This window comes from Pan paniscus, chromosome 18 (assembly GCF_029289425.2).
Source record: "Pan paniscus chromosome 18, NHGRI_mPanPan1-v2.0_pri, whole genome shotgun sequence".
In the NCBI taxonomy this organism is placed as follows: Eukaryota; Metazoa; Chordata; class Mammalia; order Primates; family Hominidae; genus Pan; species Pan paniscus.
In genome coordinates, this window is record NC_073267.2 from 65,707,543 (window position 1) to 65,730,154 (window position 22,612).

Here is a 22,612-nt window from a genome sequence, read left to right on the forward strand (position 1 = left end):
ACCATGTTGGCCAGGCTGGTCTCAAACTCCTGACTTCAAGTGATCCACCCTCCTCGGCCTCCCAAAGTGCTGGGATTACAGGCGTGAGCCACTGTGCCCTGCCCCCATTGTTGTTTTTACCCATGTGAAAACAAGTACTGGGGACCAGGAGCTATAAATAATTGGATCTCTGCTGACAACCAGGCACTGTTCATGGATGGGTGGGTGGATGGATGGATGGATGAATGGATGGATGGATGGATGGATGAATAAATAGATAGAATTTAATCTTCACAATAACCCATTGAGATTAAGTTTCATTGTCTCCATTTCACAGATTAAAAAACAAAACAAAAATGCAAAACCTTGAGGCCCAGAAACTCAAGTGTATCTAATTCCAAAGTACCTAAAACCATGACTAACAGAATGCAGGTACCCAGTGAGTGTCTGTGGAATGAACGAAATCCTAGCTTGTTACACTCCTAGAACTTCTCGAGCTTTTCCACCAAGTAGCTTTTGTGGAAGAAGATGGTGAGTGTGTGCCCAGGAGAGTCGAAGGGCATCGCCTGTAGCAGTCCACCTCAAGCCAGAGTTGTGTTTTTTTAACATCTGGCTTTTTATTTTAAAAATCCATGTGAATTTCTGTATTATCCTTCATATGGCGAAACAAACTCCTCCTGTTTGTTTTACAGGAAAAATGATGCTTTTGATCATTTGGTCACTTATGTTCCATAACTTTAAAAAAAAAATGTCAATGAAAGCTGCTGCTCTGCATGTACTGCGGGAGTGGCATGCTCCTGGCGTGAATTCTGTGCACCTACGAGCTGCCCAGCCTGGTGTGCAATGACCACAGTGGAGGCTGCTGTGGGGCCTGGCCTCTTCCATGCCCCTCAGTGGGATCTTGTGCCACTCGCCCCCTGTGCAAACACAGCTTGTCCAGAGGAAGCGGGACATTCACCTCCAAGCCCCAGCCATCTGTTGTTTCAGGCCTGGATGAGGGCTTCATCTGGGTGAATGGGCCTTCAGCAAACAGTGCCTTGCCTGGTCCCCTGATAAGGGGTTTACCTCTCCAGCAGATTTTATAGCTCTGCCCTTCATCCATAATCAGAGCGTGGGTGGGGAGAGACAGAGAGTATGAAATATCCCTGAAGCTATTGGAATAGCCTTTATGGTTTGTTGTATATAAACCTGTGTTCTGGTGTGGCATGTGAAACGGACCACTGAGACTCAGCCCACAAGACTTTGATGTCACATAGCTAAGGGCCCCTTTTCTGGTTCATGTTTCAGTGACTGGGTTTCTGAGCATCTTCTCTAATGTAGGGGTCCAGGCTCCAGGATTTCCGTTGACTCGCGATAAGGTTTCTTCATTCTTTGTGTCTTTGCTTTCCTCCTCCTGGAAACTGAGTTCAGGCATGTCCAGAGTCATGTGTGGTTTAAAACTGGAAAGGCTTATAGAGACCATCCAGCCCTTGCATTTCTCAGATGGGGAACTGAGGCCCAGAGACAGAAAGGGAGGCTGTGCCCCATTGTGCTCTGTCAGTCTGCAACCTCTCAGCCCGGGTCTGTGGAGTTGGTGCCCTGGGTGTCTGTCCCTGTCAGGAGACAGCTGAGGCTTTGTTCAGCGTTTCTTATCTGGTTAATCCCCACCCTGTGGGTATGTCATATAGCCAGGACCCAAAGACAGGAAGAGATGAGGAGAATGAGGATGTACAAGTCCCAAAACAGGATGACACCATTACCTGGGCAGTGTGGCTTATGCTTTATGTGAAAGACTCTGTTGGTCCATGCTCAGACTCAGCCCAGCCTACTCCATGGCCAGGCCCAGACCTTGACTGGCAACTCACCTCCCAGCCCTCTGAAATCCACCGTGGGGTAGGCTCAGAGCAGACTCACCCTTACCCAAGAAAAGAACTCCATTCAGGTCTCTGCCCATATGTCACCTCTTCCAAGAGGCCTTCCTTGACACCCTGTCTTAAATAGCAGTCCCCATCACTTGCCGTCTCCACGCTCTACTTAATTCTTCATTTATTACCACCTTTCCTGTATTTGTGTGTTCATTTTTTCTTTTCCTTTTCTAGAATATATGTTCCCTGAGAGCCAGGTCCGGGTCTGTTTTGTCCCTAGCACCTAGAAGAGTACCTGGCATGTTCTCTGTGAGCGGGGATTAGAGAGAGAGTGGAACTTGGGGAACAACTGGGAGGGACTAAGAGAACTGGGAAAGTGGGAGGGACGCGGTCAAGGAAGAGAATGAGCACCCTTTTGTGAACCACTTAAATAAATCTGAATGCAGACTGTGTTTGAAAAGAGCTGCTTCAAGGAGCTCATCTGTGATTCCTTGAAAAATCACCAGGCTTGGTACTAGGCACTGGCACCTGAAGTCAGGGGTTTTTGATTCCCTGGCAGTCCAACCTGTATTTCCCAAGGGCCCTCTACTCCTCTGACGCTCAATATTCTCTCCACCTGGCAGGATAGGGCCCTTGGCAAGATGGAGCCTGGTCCCAGGAGAAGGTGCACCTCTGTGACGATGTCGTCCCTGTGGCCACCTGTCAGTGCTTTTCCCATCTGGTTGGCAGATCAGAGAGAGAAAGAGAATGTGGGGGCTGGAGGAGGGGGGCCCAGACCATCTGGTCCATTCCCATTTATTGCAGATGGGCAAGTGGGACTGATGCCTAGAGAGGGTAAAGGACCTACCTAAGGAAACACAGCAAGGCGTTGACGGATGTCTGCTTTAAAAAAAAAAAGTTTCCTTTACTATTGCTCATCTTTTGATGCATCCTCCCTCCTGCAGCCTCTCCTACAAAAAAAAAAAAAAAAAAAATTCCACAAAAGCTTAGCAAGGGCTTCCTAATGCTTGCTGTAACATAATTGACCCTCTTGAGCCTCGTAGCTCTGAGAAGTTCATGGATCTTCAGAAATGCGCCCAGTAAGACGAATAGTGTTTCTGTCTAGAGAGAGTGGCTCTAATGAGTCAGGCATTTCCCAGGTTCATATCCTTTGGAATTCTGGTTCTGTGAGCTTTAAACTTGTGTTCTATACCTCCCCTCAGAAGAGTTGTAAGGTCAAGCAAGTGTAGAAAATGCTGCCTGCTACAAAAACTCTTGGAGAGACACAATGGACTTTAGCATATTAAAGGCTCTGAGAAGTTCTATAATTAAGAAAAATCCAACAGCTCTTTTTGTGTAATTCAGTTTCCCACACTTGTTTGACCTCAGAACTCTTTTTGCATGAAAAACTATTGGCCTCTCACAGAGCTGGTCTTCCTCCAACCACAGACCCAACAGACCACTCACACAAGGGAGTACTCAGCACTTACTTTTCATTTTATACAGTTATGGCTTTTTGTTATTTCAGTATAAAATACGTTGGAAAAAAAACATGACATACAATAGGCCTCCTCAAAAGGGGTTGGGGTGAAGCGCCCTCCAACTAACTTTTTACTTCTTATAACCAGAAAGACAAAAGACAGCTTCACGAAGACATCTCTTCTTCTTTATATCCTTGTGATTCTATTTTTATTGCTCTAAGAGCCTATAGGCCATTTCCATTTTGTGAGTACAATAAAATATGCCCCTTACTCAAATGGCTTTCAAGACAGGCCAGAAGGACTTCACCATAAGGAAAATGCATCTATGACACTCCTGTAGCTTGGGAGGTGGAGTATCATTGCACTAAATGGATTTGAATCCTGCCATCACCAGGCATCATTACTTAATCTAGCTGTGTCTGTTTTCTCATCTGTAAAATGGAGTGCTCATAGTACCTGGCTAAAGTTGTTTTGAGGATTATATGAGATCTGTGTTTAACATTTAGAATGGGGTCCGATACAAAGCCGATACTTACCTGTTACTGCTATTGTCATAGAATGAGAGCTCTGAGTAGGCAGTGACTTTGTTTTGTTCACTATTTGCATGCCCCAGTGTCTAGAACAGGGATTAGCACATAGTAGGTGCTTAGTAAAGTTTGGTTGGATGAATAAGTGAATGAAAAAATGAATGGAAGGTCTTCTATGTATGGAGAGCAATACACGTTTCTGAGAGTCAGATTCCAGCAGAGAAGGCACCAGATTAAAAGTGAGCTGCTTGCTATAGGCCAAGGCTTTTGCTTCCTCTGCTGTGCCCTCTCTGTGTATGAATGAGAAGCCAGCGCCCAAAAGGATGCAAGTCATGGTGTGGAACTCAGAAGCAGAGCGTGAGGTGATTTCCTGGAAGGTGGCAGTGTCATCTGAATGTTTCAGGCCTCAAGAATCCAAGCTTGTGGATTTCTATTCCTGGTTACTACAGGCAGGTCTGTGTCTGCCCAGCCAGAGAGTTGCCACCATTTACCCTTGGAGCCTCCCAGCGAAGATGCTGCCCATGGAGCTGCTTTTGAAGGGGAAGTGCTTCTAGCTGTCTGAGGCAGGCTGAGGGCCCCTTGGCCACCTTGACACTCTTGTTCCCCAAAGGCTCCACACCCCCTTGTCTGTGGGTTGGCACCACATAATGACATGTGAACCCTTGGCCTGCTGATGTTGATTTTACCTTCTCTTGAGGGAATATAACCAAGGCACTGGACCAAAATAAACAGCCCAGATGCTGTGCTGACCCCGCTCTGCTGGGAAGCATGGTATTGATTTGCCCCCAGCCTCTCTGCCTTCAGTAACCTCATCTCTGCCTGAGGCTCCTAAGCTGGGAGGTTGATTCACTTCTTTCCTTGGCAGTGTGTTCACCCAAACACCCACACCCACTTTGTTTATATTCCTAAAGAAGCCAGCATTAGCTATTTTTAAGGACTGTGAGTTGGCCCTAGATGCCCAACCCTCCTGGTCTGGCTGGAGGCAGGAGGTGACACCCCAAGGAGAGTCTACCTGTCTCAACCTCTCTGGTGGGAAAACCCAGTAGCCACCAGCCTAGGGAATGCCAAAGGCCTAAGCAAACACTTGTGCAGCCAGCCAGCCTCATGGCCTTGGCCCTCTGGCCAGAATGCCCTTAGGCTGAGGGTACTCATGGTTGGTGGGGTGGGGAAGTTCAGACTGATCTCCAAAGAGGGGATTGACAGACATGCTCGGGGCCTGCAGCTGAATACTGTCTTTAGGGAAGTGCAGATGGAAAGAGGGTTTAGCTGTGATTCAGCCAGGCCTGCAGTTCCTCAGCCTTGCCCATGAGGCTCTAATAGCCAGTTTAAGGAGAGCTCACTGAAAGTCTGCATGAACCCATGAACTGTTTCACAGCTGACCCAGCTTCCCAGTTCTGCAGCTTCCATTTTCCCCTGTCCCTGGGTGGTTTGCTTCTCAAATCCAGGGAGTCTTCTCCGAGGGTACAGGAGTTTTTGAGGGAGTGTGGTTCAGAATGGGACCAGCCCCTTCCCCTCTGGTTCCCCCCCAACTCCTATTCCAGTGACCACATTGGGCATGCAGGGGGCCCTTTCCAACTCAAAGATCCTCCAAGAGAAAACATTCTAGCCTTAAAAATTGAGGAAAACAGTCTACCTCTGTCCCCCTGGTCATCTGCCTGAGCCAGAGAATCTGTTTCACTTTGGGGGTGGGCAGTGTGTGGCCATCGGGAGCTACACTGGCTATTTGCTTGCCCCATTGGCTAGTTAATGTTCAGCCACCAGCTGCCTGTGAAAATGCTGTTTATGTCTTTCTTACCCCACAGCCCCTCGGGGAGTTTAAATAAGGTGCTGCGGCACTTGAGTTCTGCAAAAGACACCTATTCGCTGACCAGACAAAGATGCTTAGCCACAACTCACAACTCTCAGGGTGCAGTTCGAAGAGGAGGAAGCAGCATGGTATATAAAGCTCATGCTCCCTTGAAGGCTGGTGATTGAGACAAGTTATGTCTTCTAGCATTTGACTCCCTCAAAGAGATTGCAGGACTTCCCTCTGATTGCAGGTGGCTCAATCCACTCAGATCACCTAGAAACTTGATAGAGATTTAGAATCTTAAAGAAGACAGAAGCTTAGACAGAGCATGTAGCCCAGACCATCAACAGATGAAGAAGTTGAATCCTGCAGGGACTACAAGGAGGTAGGTAGAGCTAGCAGAACTGAAGGCCGGCGGGACACTACGCAGTCCAGGCAAGGGGCTCTGCTGCTGCAGCCTGTGCCTGTCTACCATTTCCCTTTGGCTCCTGGCACCTGCCTGGTCAGTTCTCCTCAACATCCCCTGAGAGCACAACCAGTCTGACAATTGTTCCTAAAGGCAGTGCTCCTAGGGGAATGCCTGCTGAGAGGGAGGCTTTCATTTAACATAGGACTTGGGTGGAAATGCGGAGTGTGTCCTATCCTCCCAGGCCTCCCTGGATAATCTGTCAGGACTGTCCTGCTGTGCAACCAGCCTCTGTGTCCTTACTCTGCTGGGATCACCCAGCCCTGCCTGGGAGCTAAGAGAGTGGCCCAGCCTTGTAGGTAGCCACTTGCCCTTTGGATTAAGATGAATATGCATGATTCTGGCAGGAGATAAGATATTTATCTTATTTATTTGACATGCATGGATTTCTTGGCTCTGTGTGAAGTAGGAAGGGAAATGGAGTGGTGGAAGTTGGTAGATGGGCATTTTATGTACACGACTTGGACCTTTATCATTTGAAATTTTCACAAAGGGGGATCAAGGCTCTCCCGTTTTCACTGAGATGGTGATTCTTTGAGTCATAGCCTATTTTGACTTGGAGAAGCTGGGTACCAGGTCTCCACTCAAGTTCAGGCAGTCATTCTTGGTTTCACTTCTCAGGTAAAGAGGCATGTTCTCCCATTATTGCTTCCTAGATCTTTCCTAAAGATGATGAACTGGTTGACCTTTGCTGGCAAGTCCACATTAGTCTGCTGTGGGGAGAAGAAGTGAGTGGTGTGGGCAATTCTGGCTGAAGTTTAAATTACAGAATTGAACCTTAGATATGAGTTTCAAAGTAGATGTGTTGGAGAAAAGAGAGCCTGGGTTAACTGTATCTTTTCTAGTCCCTTCACAAAACACAGGCACGCACACACATACAGAAGGAGAGAGAGAGACAGAGAAAGAGAGAAAGAGATCATTCAGTTTGAATCCATAGAATTGACCCTGGGAGGCAGATTAGAAGAGGGAAAGGGAAAGCGGAGGTGGCTTTCTTAGGAGCTTTAGACATTTCCAGGTATGACTTCCAGATAGGTCTGGACCTCAGTGTTCCAGGCCAACCCAGTCAAGTTCATATTGGCCAACATCAGAGAGATGAAGTACCAGTCTTAGGTCACCCTGCAAAAAAACCTGACTCCCAGTCCAGTGCCCTTTTCACTCTACTATGTTACTTCTTTCCTAGAGTGACCTTTCCAAGCTAGTCCATGGCTCACCAGAGCAAATTGGTCTCGTGGCATTATAGTTACACCAGCGCTTTGTTTCCAAACGCAGTGATCCTCAGTAATCGCCAAATACCTATGGCTTTGAGGGACTTTTGAACACAAAGGCAGATTCACCAAGAGAAAACAAAGTCTCACCACCATTTAAAGTTTTCAGATTCTCAATACATTCTGAAAATGGCAGTCAGAAGTGCTTTAGCCAAGGGCCGTGTCCCAGGAACGTGTAGGATTGTGCATTTGGATATCTGTGTCTAGCTTCATCACTTATTGCTGGGTGATCCTGGATAAGTTTACTTAATTTATCTGTGCCTCAGTAGCCTCATCTGTAAGAGTAGAATTATAATAGAACTTAGGTCATAAAATTTTTGTGAGGATTAAGTGGAATGCTGTACATGAAGTACTTAGCACATTGCTTAGCACAAAATGAGTACTCAAAAATATTTACTATCAGTATTTTATTCTTTTGTTTTCAGGTAAGTCTCTCTTATAATTGTACATGCTATCAACCAGTGCAAATTAATATGGTATCAAGAATATGAAGAATCAAAAGACTAAAGAGTAATGACATTAGCTGGTGGGGTTTATACAGTCATTCGTTAAACAGATATTTGTTAAGCATCATCTGTGTACCTGACATGGAGCTGAATATTGGAGCTGAGTAAGATAGATGTGATCTTACCTTCATGAACCCCTCCTCTTGTAGGGGAGACAGACATTTAATGAGTAACTACGGCTGTGCAGAGCAATGCCACAGGATGCCTGTATCTGAAAGAAAAAGGAGAGGAAGGAGAGAGGAGAAACCATGAGTTCTGGTGGCTACCCCACTGCTGCAACCAGAAGAACACAGCCATCTCCCTGGAAATCATTCTGTATAAATTTAACTCTAGGGGAAAAACACAGCCGGTCCATTTCCAAACTGGAATTCTCCCCCAATGTGTTTTTGGGAAGCACAGATGCCTTGGAGTTTTCCCTCTAACAATAACAGAGATTGTTCACAATTATGAATGGTTTTGCTTGACTTCAGCTCCAACAAAACCATGAATCATTTCATAACTTCTGAAATTGCAAAGAAATAACAAACACTCTGGCTCCAGAAAAAAAAAAAAATGGACACATTATGAAGCACAAAGTCGTCTAAATGAAAATGTGAATTCTTTTTTGTTTGTTTAGCAGCTGCACGTTGCAAGGCCAGCTGGCAACGGATAAAAGACCCAAGTTAGTGTCTAGGTTCCTGGGGTACCACTTGTACAGTCTCATCTGTGGGATCCGTAACTAGCTATGATATAAACTTTGTTCTCCATCTTTCTCAAAGCTTTGGGCCAGCAGCATTATTTCATACATTTTACAATATTCTGAGAAAGCGAGAGTGAAAGGAGGTGCTTGGGCTGAGGCTCGTGACAGAGGGTCTCCATCATGGGTCCCATCACAGATCCCCCCCGCCGCCGCCCCACACACATTTGTGGGACGACTTTTTTTCAGCAGGCCTGCTGCATCCTCCTGATATCTGGCCACAAGTGGAGGTTTTCAAAATGTGGGACCAAGAGGATCAGGCTTCCCCCAGTCTGACAGCCTCTGAGGTACCAACAAGGCCTGGCATTGGAGCAAGGTTGGCTACTCCTTCTCTTCTCTCTTAATCCAGAAAACTCCATCCTTTCCTAAAGGCTGGAGACACACAGCTATCCTTGATTGCAGTCCAGTCTTGCCTGTGCATGTGGCCAGAGGTACAGCGGGTTCTAACACCTTGGGGCTGAGACCAGATTGGAGAGTGGGGGACAAGCACATGACCACAGCACCACAGTCACAGAGTCTTCCTCCCCATCCTGTTGACTTTCTTTTTTCATGTTAATAATGTCAGCATAGTGGTGGCCATCCCACTGCTGCAAGAACATTTGTTGGAAAGATACTTCTTTTGGAAAACAGGCTCAGGGGAGCAATTGTTCCCCCTCAAGTCTGCCTCCACTCCTGATCTCTTTCCATGCTGCAGGGTACACAGCAGACAGCAGTAGACTCAGGCCCATTGGCATAGCATGTGCTTCCCACACACGCATTTTTTAAAGTAATAATTTTGTTACACAATTAATGCTTATTTCTCATAGATAATGTAGGATATACAGACTTTAAAATGGAAGAAAATAAATATAGCCTGTATTTCCATTACTCAGAGCGAATCATAATTTGCGTTTGGGTATATATGTTTCTAGACTTCTTTCAATGCATGTGTATGTGTTTTTAAACAAAAGCTAGTATCAAACAGAACACATAATTTTATTGGCCCTCTTTACTCTCACTGTACACTCTGAACATTTTCCCGTATCTACATATATGATTGCATATCACTTTATGCCCTGCAGACATCTCTGTAAATCTCTGGAAGATTTTTCCTTTTGTGTCCTTCTCCCTGCCATCAGAGATGGAGACAATAGAAAATACACTTCAGTGTCACATCACAGACTCACGTCTTGAGCACTGATGTAAGTTTTGCACTAGCCCATCACAGACACTCTGCCTGAGACCCTTCCTGCTTTAGCTGTGATTATGAGTGCCCAGTTCATCAGCCAATTCATTGCCAAGGTAGAGCCTAGCTCTGTAAAATGCCCACAAGCTTGGCACCATGAAAACCATGCAAAGTTGCATTGATGCTACTCACAAGCCCCAAATAGGTGGTCTCAAAAGAGAAAAAAGACTTATGTTTTAATAAAACTCCCTTTAATAATTAGGTGCTTTAATAAAAGGCCACTTGGGTCACTGTCTGCCTCCTCAGCCTAGACTTTCTGCAGTTGGAAAAAACCTTCCAAGGACAGAGAGGGTTCTAGGGACATACTGGACAGGCCCTGTTCCCAGCCGCTGAGCCCACAGGGACTGACAAGGCACCACCCCATAAGAATGTCTGTACCCTTTTGGAGCCTACATCTGTAGGTGCTGAGGCATCACGTTCTTCAGGTTCTAATGAAGAATTATTGCAGTGATGAATTGTAGAAATAATCATTTAATGTTTATTATTCTGAGGAAAATTTAAGAATTTCTGTATTCAGAGCAGATTGACAAATGTGGCAACCACTTCACATAATCCACACGCTAGATCCTTGTAAATGTCATTGTTATCACTGGAGCCTCAGCTATGGTTGTCTTTCCCAAGCTGGATGAATAGGACTGCCAGTTATTCACTAAAGATAGAGACAGCACATGGCTTCTCTTAGGCCTGGTTGCTGGGCAGAGGCTATAGCATTGCCTTGGGGTAGGGGGTGCAGGTCTCAGCAACTATCCTTGAGCCCTTCAAAAGGGAGTCCTGTCTCCACAAAGATGTTCATAGGTCAGGCTTTTGAGTCAGAAGAACAACTTGCAGTTGTTTTCTGGGGCCACAGGAGTTGATTGGGTAGGTGGTCTGGAAAATGAAGAAGCAGGAGGCTTCACATAACACACCCTGGATTTAGGGCGGGGACACAGCCAGCCCCAGTGTAATCTTACAATGGAGATGGGATCTCTTCCTCAGGTGTGTCTGAAAGCCACCTCAGCAGCCTCTAGGGAAGTGTCCTCTCATTGGTCTCAGCTCAGTGTGTGGAGGGCTCAGGAATGGTTAGAGGCAGGCTCGTGCAGACACCATTCCCTGGAATGTGCTTGTCTGTATGGTCATGGAAGGATTTTTTCTGCCTCCTCACATCCAAATTCAGCTTAGCAGACTGTTATTGGGCACCCGTGCTGGTGCCTTGCCTCTGGTGTCTGGCTGGGGAGGCAGTATGAACACCAGGAACTTCACATCCCAGGGTGATAGCAGTTTTCAACCACTTTCCTAGAACTGCTTGGTTTTTGAACCATGGTGCTGTTTAATGCTTTTATTGAGTGGTGGGTCCCATATGTGTATACATTTGAGCATGTCAGTTTGACAGCATTTCTTCTCTTGTCTTGAACTTTTATCTGAGCCTCATATCAGAATCGAATTTTTCCCATTTCTCTCAATCTTTGCCAAGTCCTCCATGTAATGCCTACACAGGACCTGAAGAGGAACTCCATGGTCTGATTTGGTTTTAATTGGTTGGTCTTAGATTTCCCCTCCCTCTCCAGGCTCAGGGTGCCTCATAGCTGGGCACTGAGGGTGACAAGCTTGTGAGCTATAGAGCAGGCTGGGGTGTTTATCCTCGTGCACAGTCACGAGGAAAAGGATGCTTATAAAACTAGAACAGGATGAGACTCTGTGGGATATGGTTTGATTTGCCTCAGCTCAGGAAGCCCACCCCTATGGAGAAGGAGAAGGCAGGTAGAAGCCAAGGGAATGACAGTCAAGGCCAGGATGCTTCCACAGGGAAGAGTGCTCCTTCCAGGAGGTGGCATCAGCACCGTCCAGCTCTCTCTAGGGCTCTGTACTCTCTGTGTACCTGGTGGCCCAGGCTCTACTTCCTGCTTTTTTGGAGTGGGACCTCGAGAACCAAGCAGTCCTGCCACTGCAGCCCAAGGGGAGCATGCAGTTCTTTGCCACAGGCCTTACAGCGCTCTGACGCTGCTCCCATGGAACTTTTCCCAACCAATTCAGAGCACTTTGAGGGCCACAGTGATGCTGGGAGCCTGTGTTGTGAGTCCCACTGCTATCCAGGGAAGGCCAGCGTGAATGAGTAGCAGTGCTGGGGAGTAAAGCATCACTTCTCAAGCCCTGTCCTCAGGCTCATGTGCAGCACTAGCGATGCAGCACTGACTGCACACAGCATGCCACTCAGTCACTGAGGAGGGGAAGTGAGCCCCTTTTAGTTCTCTTCCAGTGCTTCCCATCGAGTTGAGGAGAGTCCATTGGGCACTAGAACAGCTTAATATCCCTCTAAAGCTTGCCAATCTTTTGAAACAAAGCGTCTGTTATAGGTTTGTTTGCGTTGTATTTGTTTCCATGGTTATCTCCTATTTAAAGCAGGTGATACCATTTAAGGCAACAATGTAAAATTTCCTTTTTAAATAATAACAAATAATAATAATATTTGTTTCCAGTGTATAGAATTAAACTACCAAGCAAATGAAGCATAATGGTATAGGCTATGGCCAAAAATCATGAGGGTAATTGAGTGACTCAAGTTTGAGAAATGCTGAACCAGACCTGCTGCTTTCCTTATCCTGCAGTCCAGTGTCCCTTCGTGACAAGGCATTTGAGAAGGTATTTTGATTGAGTGTATGTTTATACCACTCACGAGGAGGTCCCAGTTACAAGCCTGTGGGAGCTGGGCATGAGCAGAAGCTGTGCGGCTTGCTGGCAGAAACTGGCCTGAGCTGCAATGGGAAGCTACACTGGGAAGATGAAAAGCCCTGGCCTCAGAAGCCCTGTACCTGGAAAAGGGCAAAATCCCAGGGTGGTCACTGCCAGTTAGGGGATGCTGTGTCATTCATTCATCCCACTCTCCTGTCAGCCCAGGACAGTCTCTGGGGCACAGCAGTGATAGCAGAAATGCTAATAGCAAACATGCATTGGACTCTCACTGCATTCTGGCACTTCACCTGAGTCATTTACTTCTCATAATGCTGAAAGGTAACAGTGGTAGTGGTAGTAATAAGGGGAGGAGAAGAAGGAAGAAGATGAAAAAAATGTTAACGTTTATTGAATATTCACCCCCAAATCATTTATAGATTGAACATAATCCCTATCAAAATCCCAGGTGCCTTCTTTGTAGAAATTGACAAGCTGATTCTAAAATTCAAATGGAATTTCAAGAGATTCAGAATAGCCAAAACAATCCTGAAAGAGAAGAATAAGGTAGGACTCACACCTCCCAATTTCAAAACTTGCTACAAAGCAATGATAATCAATACAACATGGTACTAGCAAAAGAATAGGCATCTAGATCAATGGAGTAGAATTGAGAGTCCAGGAATAAACGTATACATCTATGACCAACTGATCTTTGACAAGGATGTCAAGATCATTCAGTGAGGAAAGAATAGTGTTTTCAACAAATGATATTGGGACAACTGGATAGCCACAGGGAAAAGAATAAATTTGGGGATCCTTATCTCACACCATATACAAAAATTAATTCAAAATGGATCAAAGACTTAAACAAAAGAACAAAAACTGTAAAACATAGGGGTAAATCTTCATGACTTTGGCAAAGCATTCTTAAATAAAACATCATAAGCAACAAAAGAAAAACAATAGATAAATTAGACTTTATCAAAATTTAAAAATTGTATGCTTTAGAGCAGTGGTCCCCAATCCCTGGGCCACAGACTGGTGGGAACCCACCAGGCCATACAGCAGGAAGTGAGTAGCAGGTGAGTGAGCAAAGCTTCATCTGTATTTACAGCCGCTCCCTATCGCTCACATTACTGCCTCAGCTCTGCCTCCTGTTAGATCAGAAGGAGCATTAGATTCTTATAGGAATGGGAATGCTGTTGTGAACTGTGCATGCAAGGGATCTAGGTTGCATGCTTCTTATAAGAATCTAATGCCTGATGATCTGTCACTGTCTCCCATCACCCCTAGACGGGACCATCTAGTTGCAGGAAAACAAGCTCAGGGCTCCCACTGATTCTACATTATGGTGAGTTATATAATTATTTCATTATATATAGCAATGTAATAATAATAGAAATAAAGTACACAATAAATGTAATGTACTTGAGTCATCCTGAAACCACTCCATCCCCCGCAACCCCAGTCCATGGAAAATTGTCTCCCATGAAATTGGCCCCTGGTTCCAAAAAGGTTGGGGACTGCTGCTTTAGAGGATATTGTCAGTAAAGTACAAAGACAACCCACAGAGTGGGAAAAAATATTTGCAACTCATATGTCTGATCGGGGATTTGTACCCAAAATATATAAAGAACTCTTACAACTCAATAATAAAAAAACAACCTAACTTAAAAATGGGCAAAGGATCTGAATACACACACCTCCAAAGACAATATACAAATGACCAATAGCACATGAAAAGATGCTTGACGTTATTGGCCATCAGGGAAATGGATGGAGAAAAAAAGTAGATTACTGGTTGCCAAGGAATTGGAGGGAGCCCAGGAGGGTAGGGGGTGACAGCTAGAGGCTACAGGGTTATTTTTTTTTTTAGCAGATATATGTTCCAGAATTGACTATAGTGATGGTTGTACATATCTGTGACTATACCAAAACAAACTAAATTGTATACTCTAGGCAAATTGTATGATGTGTGAATTATATCTCAATGAAGCTGTTGAAAACATTTATTGAGCTCCAGGCACAGTTCTTAAGCATTTTACGTGTATTAACTCATTTGCGGTCACCCAATGAGGTAGGCCCTGTTATACAAATGTCACCATTTTGCAGCTGAGGAAACTGAGGCAGAGTTGCCCAGGGCACTATTAATATCTCCTTCTAGTGCATAAGGAAAATGAGGCACAGAGTTTAGAGTTTGTGTTCTGTCTGTGGTCACACAGCTGGTACAGCGGAGGCAGAATCACAGTGTGATCCCAGACCCCACTCTTGGCCACTCGCCATGCTATACTACAGGCAAAGCAAAGGGTTCCTGCCCATGGGGAGCTGTAATCTACTTGAGTGTAGGCACATAAATGGGAAAGAGGTTGAGAAACTGTCAGGATGACCACCTACTAATTCGCTCTGAGACTTCAGTTAAGGCACAGAATTCCTGGGCCTCAGTTTCTTCCTCTTTTAAACCAAGTCTTAGACTGGATAAAAGGGCCCCATCCTGGGGTTCATGAAAGTTGTAATGCTGGTCTATGGATAACACTTAGCATAAAAAAAAAAAAAAAACCTAACATTATATTTGCATTCAGGCCTGGAGACCATAGAGCATCTTTGCTCTTGGCTGAAATTACGTCCCACCAGGGTAGTAACCCTGGTTACCTCCAGCTGATGAGAAGCTTCGATTAGCAGTCACATATCTGACTCTGCTTGACAAGAATAAGAAACTGGATCCCTCATTGCTTGTTCTGGGACCACTTGCTGGGGAAGGCCACCCTCAGGTCTAGGGGCTTCCGCTGCGATTCTCTAAGGTCATTTGACCCCCTGGGACTTGCCCTCCCTTGGACTCCCTGGCTTTCCTCTAGTCTCTAGGGTCCCAGCTATTTTTTCCACCACACCCAGGGTTCCCTGTGGCAGGCCCAAGCTAAGGTGGATGTGCGGAGTGTGGGCTGGCCAGTACAGCCAAGCTGGGCAAATGCACGTGCTGTCATGAGCATGGACAGGGCTCCCGGTGCTCAGAGTCCACCACCGCTTCTGCTCTTCCTACAGGCAGAAGGCAAAGGCCTGTTTCCCACTGAATAGCACCTTCTCCAGTCATGCCTGGGGAGCTCTGAAAATAAACCAGATTGGGAATAGTCAGGGTGTGGGCTACTGATGGCCCCTCGGGTCTATCCAGTGCATTTTCTCTGGCACTAATTTTCAAAGAAAGTTTCACTAAAACATTTTCCATTGGGCAAAATCATGCCTTTAGAATCAGCCTACACTAGAGTCTTAGGATAGCTGAGCCAGGAGAAAGCCCTGGACAACATTTATTTATTTTATAGATAAAAAAAAAAAAAACTCTGTTAAAGATGCCTCATCTACCCTTGTTGTTCCAGGGACATGTGGCCTCTGCTAGGCTGTTGCGGCTGAGCTGATGATCAGGGCAATTTATCCATTCTTAGAAATCGGGTGACCCCTGCTTCGGCTCTGTGCAACTGCTAAATTCAGTTTGTATGGATTTGGCTTGGAATCACAGCCCTGACGTTCCATTTGATTCAGCTTGGCTGGGGTAACGCTCAGGTCTTTTGTAGAAGAGTTCACAACACTGGCCAGTTAAAGGGTGGTATGCCCTCAGGCAGTTAGAAAATCTTGTCCACTGACTCATTCATTAACCCACAAACAGAACAGGCATTGCCCTAAGTATTTGGGGGTATGAAAGAAGCTGATGTGGATGTGTTCCTGTCCCAGAAGGAGCTGATGGTTGTATCTATGAAGGTAAGCATTTTTGTAGATACGAGCACCAGCCACCCTCAGCAAAGGCAGAGAATGCTTAGGCCAGACAGAGGGCTAGGGCACTTGAATAGAAAGAGAGCAATTCTTGGGTACAAGAAGCCCAAGGGAAGTTTTCTGGAGGAGGTGGCATTTGAGCTGGCCCCTATAGAATCAATAAGATTGGGAAACTGATATGGTGTACTTTCTCTGTCAAAACATGGCCCATGGAGAACAAAAAACATAGCAATTGAGACACAGTACCAAGTCTGGAGGGTAGACTTATAAAAATTGTGAAAAGTGTTGGGAAAGGAAAATGCAGGCCTTTTAGGAGAGACTAATGGGAGGTTTATAATTCAGATTGGGTGTGTAGGGGGGTAAGGGGCACCAGGATTCAAACTCGGATCTTAATGTTTCCAGAGCCCACACCCATAATTACTGCCCTGCTTCCTCCCAGCTGAGATCTCTGCAGGGCCCCTGGGTGAATCAGAGACAGAAGTCAGGCCTCCCAACTCCCTGGGTCAGCCCTCTTTCCTCACAGCCTACCTGCTGCCTGTGCTGCTGCCTCAGGGCACATGCCTGTCTGCCTGGCTGATGTTTCCCATCAGTGGCTGACTCCACAGTGTGCTCTTGGAGGTGAGGTCAGGGACAGCCCAAGCACCCAGACTGCTTAGGGCGGATATGCAAGGCTCAGGCCCTCCTGAAGCAGTCGTTAACCTTTCTTCAAAGGTCATGTTGTGGAAAACCCCTACTTCAGCCTCCCAGCTGTAATCACAAAGGGCATCAGTGAGAAAGCCTTTTCCTGGGAATGTCTGTTCTTGGTAACATGCCCAGGTCACAATCTGGAACATCAGAGTCCCGTTCACAGAAACACGGATCCTGTTGCAGGCACCCTGGCCCCACCATCGCCCAGTCCTGGAGGGTACTTCTGGATGCTGGACGATCAAGTTCAGTGTCTCCTGGCTAAAGGCAGCTGAAGTAAACTTCGCAGCTGCAGCCTGAGAAGCACGAGGACCCAGTGTGTCCACGAACCAGAGGTCTTTGTCCTCTGCCTAGGGTTTCCCATAAGGAAAAGCTCACGGCACCGCTGTCCCCACAGCGCCCTGCTGTGGAGCTTGTTCTCTGTGTGTCCGTGTTCCCCGTCATGTGCCCTCCCACTCCAGTGATCATTGCTAGTCTGCTGCTGTCACTTCCCTCCTCCTGTCCCTCTTCCTCTCTGACAGCCCTTTCCCAGAATGCCTCTCCTCTCCCCTCCCTGGGTGTCATTCTCCTCCAAAAGGTTTTTTAAAGAGCGAATGTTTAATTTGTGTTTGTTGACTAAATGAATTAATCAAGTAGGGCTCTTCATTATGTAATGCCTTGTACATGCAAAAGATTATATGACATCAATAGAAGGTATTAAGAATAAATAAAATGCCCACTTTACCAAGTTAAGTCCCCTATCTATGTGGCCCTCTGCCAGAGAAACAGCTTCCTTAAGTGACCCTTTTTTCCTCTTCTCCCCACAGTCTAATCCACTGTCCACCTGACTGCTGGGGCCATCTTTGCCCGCCTCAGCTCCCCTCCATTGCTGTCACCAGCTACCCAGGTCAGCATGGCCCGTCAGCAGAGCACATGGGCTGGCGCCGGCCATCCAGGCAGAACAGAACTGTGCTAGCCTGTGTCCTGTACCCTGCTATCTCCCTGTCTTGGGGCACACAGTTTCCTTTACCTGGAATAACCCCACCCACATGTCCCATGTCTCTGCCTGTCACACCCACCTTTCCTTCTAGGCCGCAAAATGTCATGGTTTTCCCAAAGCTGTACCCAATTTCTCCACTCAGCTGTACTTCCTCCTTCTCTGAGCCCCTTTAAAACATAGGTGGTTTTGCTTTTCTCTTGCAGTGTATCTGACATTTTGCTACCTTTTATTAGGGTGAGGTTTTTTTTTTTTTTCATTTCTAATCTCACATACTGGATTATAAGTGTCTTGTGGACAGCCACATGTCTTTGAATTTGTAGGGCCTAGTAGAGCATCTTGTGCATACATAATAGGTCCTCAACAAATAATTGGATTAGAATGGATTGAACAGTCCTCCCCTAAAGCTCACCTCACATCTCCTTCCCTGAAATCCTATAAAAATAAGCACTTGTCTCCCGAGGGAGAAGGGCTTCTTGGAGCAGGAATGTGGTTGATGCTTAATAAATAATAGCTGGATGAACGAATATTTGCAAACATCCTGCCTAAGATAGAGGGTTGGACTCAGTGCTTCCTGGGGCAGAAAGTTGTTTAACCTCTATCACTTCTTGATAAATAATCACTACATTAGGATATTTGGAATTGCCAACTAGGTATCATATAAAGGCAAAACAATTATGATACTGAATGTGCATTCTCACACACATTGGTTGAGGATTACAGCTCTCAGAAGGTTGTTCATAAAGGCATGATGTCTCTCTGTAGATCTCTTTGGGGACAGGGAATTTTGAGGGAGATTCTGTTGGCCCAGTCTCAACTGTTAGTTCCTTTAAGAAAACCCAAACTGATTTTCTTTAGACAACACTAAGAAAAGCATGCACAATTCTTTGAAACAATTTTTAACAGTAAAACATATTTATACCTTTTAATTGTGCTGTCTTAACATTTAGAGAAATTAATATGCAAAAACTTTCACTACTCTTAACTCTCATTTCTGTTTTCCAGTGCTACCTTCCAGTCTTTGTCCATGTGTATGAAAGAAGCTTTCATTTCTGCCAGAAATGAGATCAAACTTCTGATGTTTTCCCGTTATAAACATCAAATCTAACAGGCAAACTTTGTGAACACCTACTGTGTCCAAAGCCATGTACTGAGAATGGCGGGAGATACAAAAAGAGTTTGTTCATTACACAAGTATACACTAAATGCTTGCCCTGTGCCTAGAGCTGTTCTGGTCCACGATAACAGCTGTGGGTGAGACAGGTCCTCAGCTTCCAGGATGGAAAGACAGACACCAAACAGAAAAATAATATGTCAGGGGCAGATGGGCTATGAAGAAAAATAAACAGGGAGGGACTTAGAGGGGGCCATTGTTTTATGAGAGTGGTCAGGGACATTCTCTCCAAGATAACATTTAAGCAGCCTCTGAAGGAAATGTGGAGGTGAGGGAAGAGTGTTCTAGGCAGAAGAAACAGCAAGTGCAAAGGCCCTGAGGTGGGAGTGGTTTTTAAGAAACAGAAGCCTCTATGGCGGGAGGGATAGGGTGGGGAAATATGAAGTCAAGAGAGGGAGCCGGAGGACTGGGCTACTTTAGAGGCTGCAGAAGGACTTGGACTTTTATTCCGGGTGTGATGGGAGCCCATGGGAAGTGTTGATCTCACTGTGGAGAACAGCCCAGAGACAGGAATAGATGCAGGGAGATCATTAAGGGGCTGCTGAAGTTTCTCAGGAGAGAGGCTCTGGTGGCCTATATAAGGTGCTCTACTAGGTCCCACAAATTCAGAGACATGGGACTGTCCACAAGAAACTATGGTGGTAGTGATTTAGGGAGGTAGCAGAGCAATCAGGTCCTGGATGTGTTTTGAAAGTAAAGCCAACAGATTTCCTTTCATATTGAATGTAGGTGTGAGAGAAAGAGAGGAGTCAAGGTTGAATCCAAGGTTTTTGGCCTGAGTAACTGATAAAATGGAGGTGATGGTCTCTGAGATACATGGAATGGGGGGGAACAAGTTTGGGCAGTGAAGTCAGGAGTTTTGTTTGGATTCTCGAAGCTGCATATGGCTCCTCCGAAGTTCATGGCAGGTGCTGCTACGACACCGTTTCCTTCAGAGCCCCAGCATGGCCTCACCATCTCAACACAGTGCCGCAGAACCCACTCCTAGAATGAAAACCATTGCACTTTCCTGGCATTGACAGACAATCCAGGCATATGCACTGGGGAGGGGAGAGGAGTGCTGGGGAGGAGGCTGTTCTGTGGACAACTGGCATGATCAGGGAAAGCACCAAGGGGGAGAGGAGCTGAAACAGAGCTTTTGTGTCAAGGAGCCACTGGCTGCAAGTAACAGAAAACCCAATTCAGAAGGGCTTAAACCATACAGGAAATTATGAACACATATATCAAGAAGTCTGGAAATTAAGCAGGCCCACGGTTGCCCAGTGAAGCTATCAGGGACCCAAGTCTTTTCTCTCTATTCGTTGTGCCTGCCTCAGCACACCAGCTGGCTCCTCCCTGCAGCAGCTCCAGGCATTATGGTTTCACCACCTAAATCAAGGGAAATGACAGGGTCGAGCCCCTCCCTATTTTAGAAGCCCTGCTGGGAGACTGGCCCTTAACGCTGGACAGATTTAGCCCTCATTGCACAGATTTGGGTCCCATGTCTCTTCTTAAGCCAATCACTGGTTAGGGCAATGGGTTTACATGATGTGCTTCTGCCAATCAGGAGGAGATAGGGACACCAGGACACAGCTCGGACTTGGCCAGCAAGAAAGAGAGAGAACAGTGGTGGATGGCTTGGCCACCAACAGTGTCTGCTCCAGCCCCAAACCATCAGGAAGAATTGGTACTGAGAAGTAAGAAGGGAGGGCGTTCTAGGTGGGGAGAAAAGCATGAGCAGAGGCACAGAAGCATGAAGATACAAGGTATGTCCCTCAGACAAGTTGGCGGGGTTGATGAGTTGTATACAGTGTGGCATGGAACGAAGGCCAGAAAGAAACCGTAATTGCTAACCTTATTTGGGGACCTTCTTGGCTTACCAGGGGTCTTCAGACCAGTACTTAAAAACCACAGATCTAGAAGGCCAACCATCTCAAGGAAGGAATTCTTGAAGAACTGTAAGCCTTGGCCAATTAGACTAGATAAAGCCACTGTTAATATTCCTCTGAGCACTTCCACTTTGGGGGAAGATGGAATGTCCTCAGCTTAGTCCCTATGCTGATGCCAGGTTTAGTTGGGTGGCTCTTGGGTAGAAAACAGAACATGCAAGACAGAGCTTTCCTTTGGAAAACATAGCCAGAAGCTGATCCTGAGTATCAGTCATCCTGCTTTCGTTGAGATTGCGTATCAAACCTTTTCAGGTACAAATGGCAGAAATCCTGCCACACTGACTTAAAAAATAAGCTTAGCCACCTCTCTCACTGAAAAGTCTGGCTCCTGGGGCTGTAAGGATGTTATCAGGACCTAGTGGCTCCTCTCTAGGCTCTGCTTTCCTCCATGTTAACTTCACTCTCAGGTGGATTCACCCCTCAGCCTCAGCTTCAAATCCCCATGCAAAGTGTTTCTTTACTGGATATCCCAGGAAGAGTCTTAATGCTTCTCACTGATTCTGATTGACTTATGTTCCCATCCCTGAACCAACCATTGTGGTTTTGGGGAATGGAATATGTTGACTTAGTCCCCACCTTAATGACATTTGGCCAAGAGCTGGGGAGAAGTGGCTCTTCAAACACTTGATGTTGGCAAACAGGTGAAAGAATGAATATAAGGTGGCCCCAAGCCACAAATGTCTAATCTATGATTTTACCCCCGAGTCTAAGAAAGATCTCACATTTTTCACTTCAGCATCACTTTATGTGTTTTACAGTCTACAATAGGCTATCATAGGCATCCCACTTAATCCTAATAACACCCCTATAAAGGAGGCTGGGTGGCAATTATCCTATTTATAGATGAGGAGACTGAGGGTTAGAGAAATTCAGTTATTTGTCCAGGACCATCTCGATCGAAATTGGCAAGTCTGGCCTTTGAACCTGGGACTTGTAACCCTCTTCCAGTGAAGTTGCCCATTACACTGATGACTTACAATGCATCTGCCTGCATATTCGAGGAGAGAAGTTCTTAAAACTTCTACAAGTGAAATCAAGTTCACTTCTGTAAGTGAAATCAAGTTGAAGAGTCAGCTCAAGGAGTGCAATATGTAAATGGTAAAATAAACAACATCATTAAGCTCAAGGGCATGTTTTAATAACAGTTAAATAACTTTTACAAAATAGCAAATATTTTCCCATTCTGCTGAAATGGGTCTTAGGAAAAAGGATTGTAATATAGAACCCCAGGTGGTCAAGTGCACATTGGATTTTCCTAACAGCCTCCTTTATAAAGAAGAGCTTGCCCGTGGCTTTGTTTCCTTACTCTCCAGCCTCACCTTCCTCCCCTTGGCTATGCTCAAACCATTGCCCACTAATAGTTCTGCAGATCCCAGGACAGAAGTTAATCTGCTCGGAAGGTTGGTCCACTTAGCTTTTCCCCACAGGTGTCATTTTGGTACCTGGTCAGAGGGTCTGCCTGTCTCCCTCTCACTCTGCACTCCAGCACCAGTCAGCGAGGCTGCCATCTTCCCTGATCAAGAGCTGGCTCCAGAGTGAACTGTAAAGCACCCCTGTTAGATTTCCTGGCATTTGTAAGGACCTTTTCTGGGGCCCAGACAGAAACAGAGGCCTCCAGCCAGAGGCACCAATCCTCTGAGGCCCTGGTGCA

General features: G+C 45.9%; 1 protein-coding gene and 1 long non-coding RNA gene across 3 annotated transcripts in view; both read left to right on the forward strand.

The window, feature by feature from the left end:
* LOC130540906 (uncharacterized) overlaps nt 1-17,493 on the forward strand; it is a 53,590-nt gene extending 36,097 nt beyond the window's left edge. The window contains exons 2-3 of the long non-coding RNA XR_008954939.2: nt 5,613-5,984; nt 7,756-17,493. This is a non-coding gene — a long non-coding RNA (uncharacterized LOC130540906). The remainder of the gene's footprint in view (nt 1-5,612; nt 5,985-7,755) is intronic.
* Nucleotides 1-22,612, forward strand: part of GNAO1 (G protein subunit alpha o1) — a 169,707-nt gene that overhangs the window by 38,040 nt on the left and 109,055 nt on the right. The window lies entirely within an intron of this gene.